A 5,245-nucleotide genomic window follows, 5' to 3' on the forward strand; every position below is an offset into this window, starting at 1 on the left:
GTCTCCTGTCTCTGTTCCTGTCTGTCTCTTGTCTCTGTCTCTGTCTCTGGTCTCTGTCTGTCTGTCGTCTGTTCTGTCTGTCTGTCGTCTGTCTGTCTGTCTCTGTTTGTCTGTCTGTCTGTCTGTCTGTCTGTCTGTCTCTGTTCTGTCTCTGTCTGTCTCTGGCCTTCACAAGCACACGCACTCACACAAACACACACACACACACACACAACAAAAACACAGGTGTGTTTTCGGAGGAACAATCACACCCTCGTCTCTCTCATAACATTTGAGTTAATATAGAAACTCTGAAATGTGACAAATGGCAATTCTCTGTCCAGTATAACTTACCAGAGCTGAGAACAGAAATGAAATTGTCTTTRTCAAACAAGATCCATACCGCACATCCAAAGATACAGAGCCCCAGAATCTGTGTAGAGGATTCAGWWAGATGCATGTCACTTCATATGTAGTACATCAAACCCTAAWGTAGAGAGGCAAAGCCACATCTCTGGATCGTTTCTAGAAGAKTCAGATGATGAATGCTAGTTGGTTAACATTAGGTTGAATTCTCCATCTTTTTTTGTTCTTACCAGGAAAACAGAGTTGAAAACTGCTGCAAAGAATTTCAGAATTTGAAACTTGTCGTCCACCTTCATGATGTCTTCCTGATATTTGATCTGTGGTTACTTCTCACTGACACGGCGACGGGCAACAGCAATGGCAGACAAACTTTTTTTCCTCTCACCTCCCTATCTGCCTGACTACTGTTAAGGTAATGCTTTATTTGGTAGGTGCCATTTCCTGGTTCCATCACCTTGGGAACAGAGTCCAGCTCCTTGTTGTTCTTAATAATTAACTACACCCACGCATGCATCTCTCTCTCTCTCTCTCTCCTCTCTCCTCTTCCTCTTCTCTCTCTTCTCTCTTTTCTCTTCTCTCTCTCTCTCTCTTCTCTCTCTTCTTCTCTCTTCTCTTCTCTCTCCTCTCTCTCTCTCTTCTCTCTTCTCTCTTCTCTCTTCTCTCTCTCTCTTCTCTCTCTCTCTCTCTCTCTCGTCTCTCTCTCTCTCTCTCTCTCTCTCTCTCTCTCTCTCTGCTCTCTCTCTCTGTCTCTCTCTCTCTCTCTCATCACGCACACGTACACGCACACACACACGCACACGCACACGTACACGCTACCTACTACTTACTTCCTGATATCTGAAGTGATGTGTCCTGGATCCTATGTCCTAGTAGCCTATGAGACAATGTTATTGTTATGGCATGGGTTTGAATCCTGGGTCTGCCATGGTAGTGATAACCCTACATTTTTTAACAACACGAAGTCAGCATGTGTTTTTAGGCGTTTGTTTACAGAACAATAAAGGATGTTTGAGAGCAGTTGGGCTGCGTGAGGGAGGATGGCTCACACTAATGGCCGGAATGGAGTGAATGGAATGGTATCAAACACATGTAATACCTTCCGTACCACTCCATTCTGGACATTATTATGAGCCGCTCTCCTCAGCAGCCTCACTGTTTGAGAGAGCATAATTAACAATCTAATGCAGAATGGCTCTGGTTGGTGGGAAATATACAGTTCCACCGCCTAGCGCTAGAGGGCAGTGTAATTTGGACAGTGAGCCACAACTTACGTGCCGCAGCAACTCTCTTCTCTGCGCAGCCATACAGTAGAGGAAGACAGAAAGACTTCCGTGCACAACATTTTTATGTATTTTCAGGTGAAATATGCCCCGTTACTGTGCTGTAAAACTTTGCAAAAATCGTGGAGGAACACCCCTCTAAAGAAAAGAAGAGAAGAATAAGCTTTTACCCGTACGGTATCTATTATTTTCACATCACGTTTCTTATATGTGCAGATACAGTCCTACTCCTAGCTAGCTTAACTAGCATGTTCATATTGGTTGCTGGCTAGCGTTGTGTATCCAGCAGTGCCCTCAGAACAAATAGTTAGCTGTCATAGAAAAACACAAAGCCTCCTTTGTTTACCATTGTGTATAACAGAATGACTGCTGCTGCATTAGTTGTTACAGTATTGTGTTTCTCGGGCTTCAGCCGAGGCTGAAAACTAGTAACGTTACAGAAGCAATGCTTTGTATGTAATCTTGAGAATTTGGATGGGGCTGACAAATTGAATTAGGGCATGTCAACAAATGTAGCTGTCTTAACAACATGTTGGTATTGTCTCCTCCCACAGGTTCCCCTTGCAAGATGAGGTCAGGCTGCAGATATGGGTAGACAACATGAGAGAGACGAGTGGATCCCCAGCAGACACCAGTACCTGTGTAGTGAACATTTCACTGAGGACTGCTTTGACCTGCGATGGGGGATCCGGTACCTGAAACACACTGCCTTCCCTACCATCTTCCCTCACACACACCATGTAAGTAGACAGACACCCCTTCTATGACACCCAACAAAATTAGCAGGAGTCTTAATGCCATTTCCAGAATAGTGACTGATATTAGAGTTTCACATTACTTTGATCATGCATTTTACACTGATCGTCATTGCGTGTACAAAGCATTGTGTTAGGATATTTTCTTGGGGATTCATCAGGGCTGGGGTCAATTCAATTTGAAGGCAGTCGATTCAGGAATTTATTTTAATTTAAAATTCAACAATGGAAAAAAAGTTTTGAAATAAATAGCTTCTACTCCTCAGTTTATTGAGAAGTCTTTGAAATAGATGCTGTTTTTTCACATTTTTAATTGTTATTTAAGTTTACCTGAATTGACTGCCTTGATTTTGATTGAACCATCCCTGGAATTTGTTAAAGTGCGAAATCAAATTGTTTTGTTTGTACAACATATTTTGCAGCGAAACGCTTTAATTTAGATCCAACAATGCAGTACACTAATAATACACAATAATACACACAAATCCCCCAAATAAAATTAAAGAAATTACAGCGCTATACATGGCTATATATGATAGCATGATTTCTGTTTGTGTTTTACCATCACTCTTTCCCTCAGGATGAAGATAGAGCCGTTTCACCAGTAAGAACACCACCAAGCCCAAAACCAGGATATGCGACGCCAACATTGAACTCATCCACTCCCCCTCCCCTCCTGGCAAGAATACACCTCTGATTCTGAAAAGGACAGTCAGATTGGAACCAGTCGTGGTGAGTGTCACTCCTGTCCCTAGCCCTGAGGATGCCGTGAATCTACGGTCACTACACTGTTATATGAAAGACCGCTTGTTTCAGACACAGAGGCCTCTACTCCTAGTGAAATGGTCCTGGGGGAGGTGATGCTCTCAGAGACCCAGGCTGCAGTGTGTGAGGTGACAAGAGAACGATCTGGAGACAGTGGTGGGATACTGACAGCCTCATGCTTGAACCTGTCTGGTGAGCCACTGCAGCAGCTGGATACACTGGACTCCACTGTGACTGTGCTCTGCTGTGAATCGTCGTCCCTGTCGGCCATTTCTCTGAATGTGAAGCCACGGTGGACGCCCTCCATGTGGCCCTCGGTCAGACGTTTAGGATCTTCCCTCTGGAGCTGCGGAGGGAGGAGTGGGTGGGAGACCAGGAGGAGGGCCCGGGGAGGGGGAACACATCTCTGTGTACGAGCACTCCTACTCAAAACAGGACACGGACCAGGAACAGCTGTGGAGGAAGACAGCCAGCCTCCACAACAAGATCATGGAGCTGGATAGGAGAGAGGAAAGCACATGGCTAAAATACGATCGCTTGGAGGCGAGATGGCACAACTGAAGAAGAGCAACATTGTTTTCAAAGAAAGCAGAAATTACTAGAGGACTATATTACTTCTGCGTTGCTCTGATGTCTTAACCGTAGTGCTTTGTTTCCGTTAACAACGGTCTTTCTGATGGAGATGTGTTTTGTGTTGTTATTACAGGGTTATTACAGGGTTATTACAGGGTTATTACAGTCTCAATCACTTGTACTTATTTATTATCTGTTTACATATTTCACAAGAGTTATATTACTTACTTGTAGTGAGGCCCTTCTCAAAGAGCGTTCTGGGCAGGGGATCCCTGTCCTTCCATTTGTCTCCGCTAGGTGGCACTGTGTCTTGGATAGGCCCTGGGCGCTATGCACTACTGTTTCATGTTTAGAATGACATAAATGTCATTTGGAGCGTTTTAAGGGAAGTGATATTCCCTATTCTCGTGCTACAGATGGTTGCTTGTTTTATTCAATGATATAGTATTTGTATATCATATCTACTGTGCGGTCATACGGATCCTTACTTTGCTTGTTATTAATGTATAAAAAGACAAATGTTTTTCACTACTGTTTTATATTTATGTGGATAATAACAAGTATCCTGCGGTACGTAAGTATCCGAGTAATTGAGACGATTACACCGTTTTAGGTGTATCTTCTTGGTTCTAATTAATGGTTGAATAGGAAAAGGTGCAATGCTTGCTCACTATTCTCAATATATTTTTACCCAAGCACTATTAAAAGCTTGACTTCATCAATGGCCTTCATCAGAACAGGTTCTGATAAATAAACCGGTTCTGATAAATACACAGGTTCTGATAAATAAACCGGTTCTGATAAATAAACCGGTTCTGATAAATAAACCGGTTCTGATAAATACACAGGTTCTGATGAATAAACAGGTTCTGATAAATAAACCGGTTCTGATGAATTAACAGGTTCTGATAAATAAACCGGTTCTGATAAATTAACAGGTTCTGATAAATAAACCGGTTCTGATAAATTAACAGGTTCTGATAAATAAACCGGTTCTGATAAATAAACGGTTCTGAATAATAACAGGTTCTGTAAAATTTACCGGTTCTGATAAATTAACAGGTTCTGATAATAACCGGTTCTGGTGAAGGCCATTGAAGGCCGAAACGTCAAGCTTTTAATACTTGCTTAAATAATATATTTGATGTTCAACAAGCGTTGCATCTTTTTGATGATGTAACTGTTTGCTCCTTGACTCCCATTGGTTGGGCGTCATCTACTTCTTTCCATAATGTCATTAAATGGTCAACTGACTTCTCGTTGACGAAAATGCAAAACTGTGGTCCTCATTCTTGATGGGCTTACATTACTGCAACGCTTTTATCAATGCACTGGCAATGACATCACACCTGTCATGATGAAACTGATGGTTTCAAGACAACTGGGACTCGGACGGGGGGGGGGGGGGGGGGGGGGGGTCAAATCATGACGTCAGTGATCTTCATGTCGGAGTTTTATGCAGCTGGGGGGTGGGGGAATCTAGCTCCAACTCTTTCTGGAGCTCCGACCGTCCACCTGTAGATCGCT

The 5,245-nt window shown here is 43.0% G+C and overlaps 1 long non-coding RNA gene and 1 pseudogene across 1 annotated transcript in view; one reads left to right on the top strand and one right to left on the bottom strand.

Annotated features, from left to right (window-relative positions):
• LOC112076199 (uncharacterized) overlaps positions 1 to 810 on the bottom strand; it is a 3,365-nt gene extending 2,555 nt beyond the window's left edge. Inside the window, exons 1-2 of the long non-coding RNA XR_002895130.2 lie at positions 576 to 810; positions 330 to 412 (exon numbers count right to left, since the gene is read on the bottom strand). This is a non-coding gene — a long non-coding RNA (uncharacterized lncRNA). The remainder of the gene's footprint in view (positions 1 to 329; positions 413 to 575) is intronic.
• Positions 811 to 1,663: 853 nt separating this feature from the next.
• LOC139025946 (THAP domain-containing protein 5-like) lies at positions 1,664 to 4,782 on the top strand (annotated as a pseudogene).
• The last annotated feature ends 463 nt before the right edge of the window (positions 4,783 to 5,245 follow it).

Source organism: Salvelinus sp. IW2-2015, unplaced genomic scaffold, assembly GCF_002910315.2.
Source record: "Salvelinus sp. IW2-2015 unplaced genomic scaffold, ASM291031v2 Un_scaffold3618, whole genome shotgun sequence".
Taxonomy (NCBI): Eukaryota; Metazoa; Chordata; class Actinopteri; order Salmoniformes; family Salmonidae; genus Salvelinus; species Salvelinus sp. IW2-2015.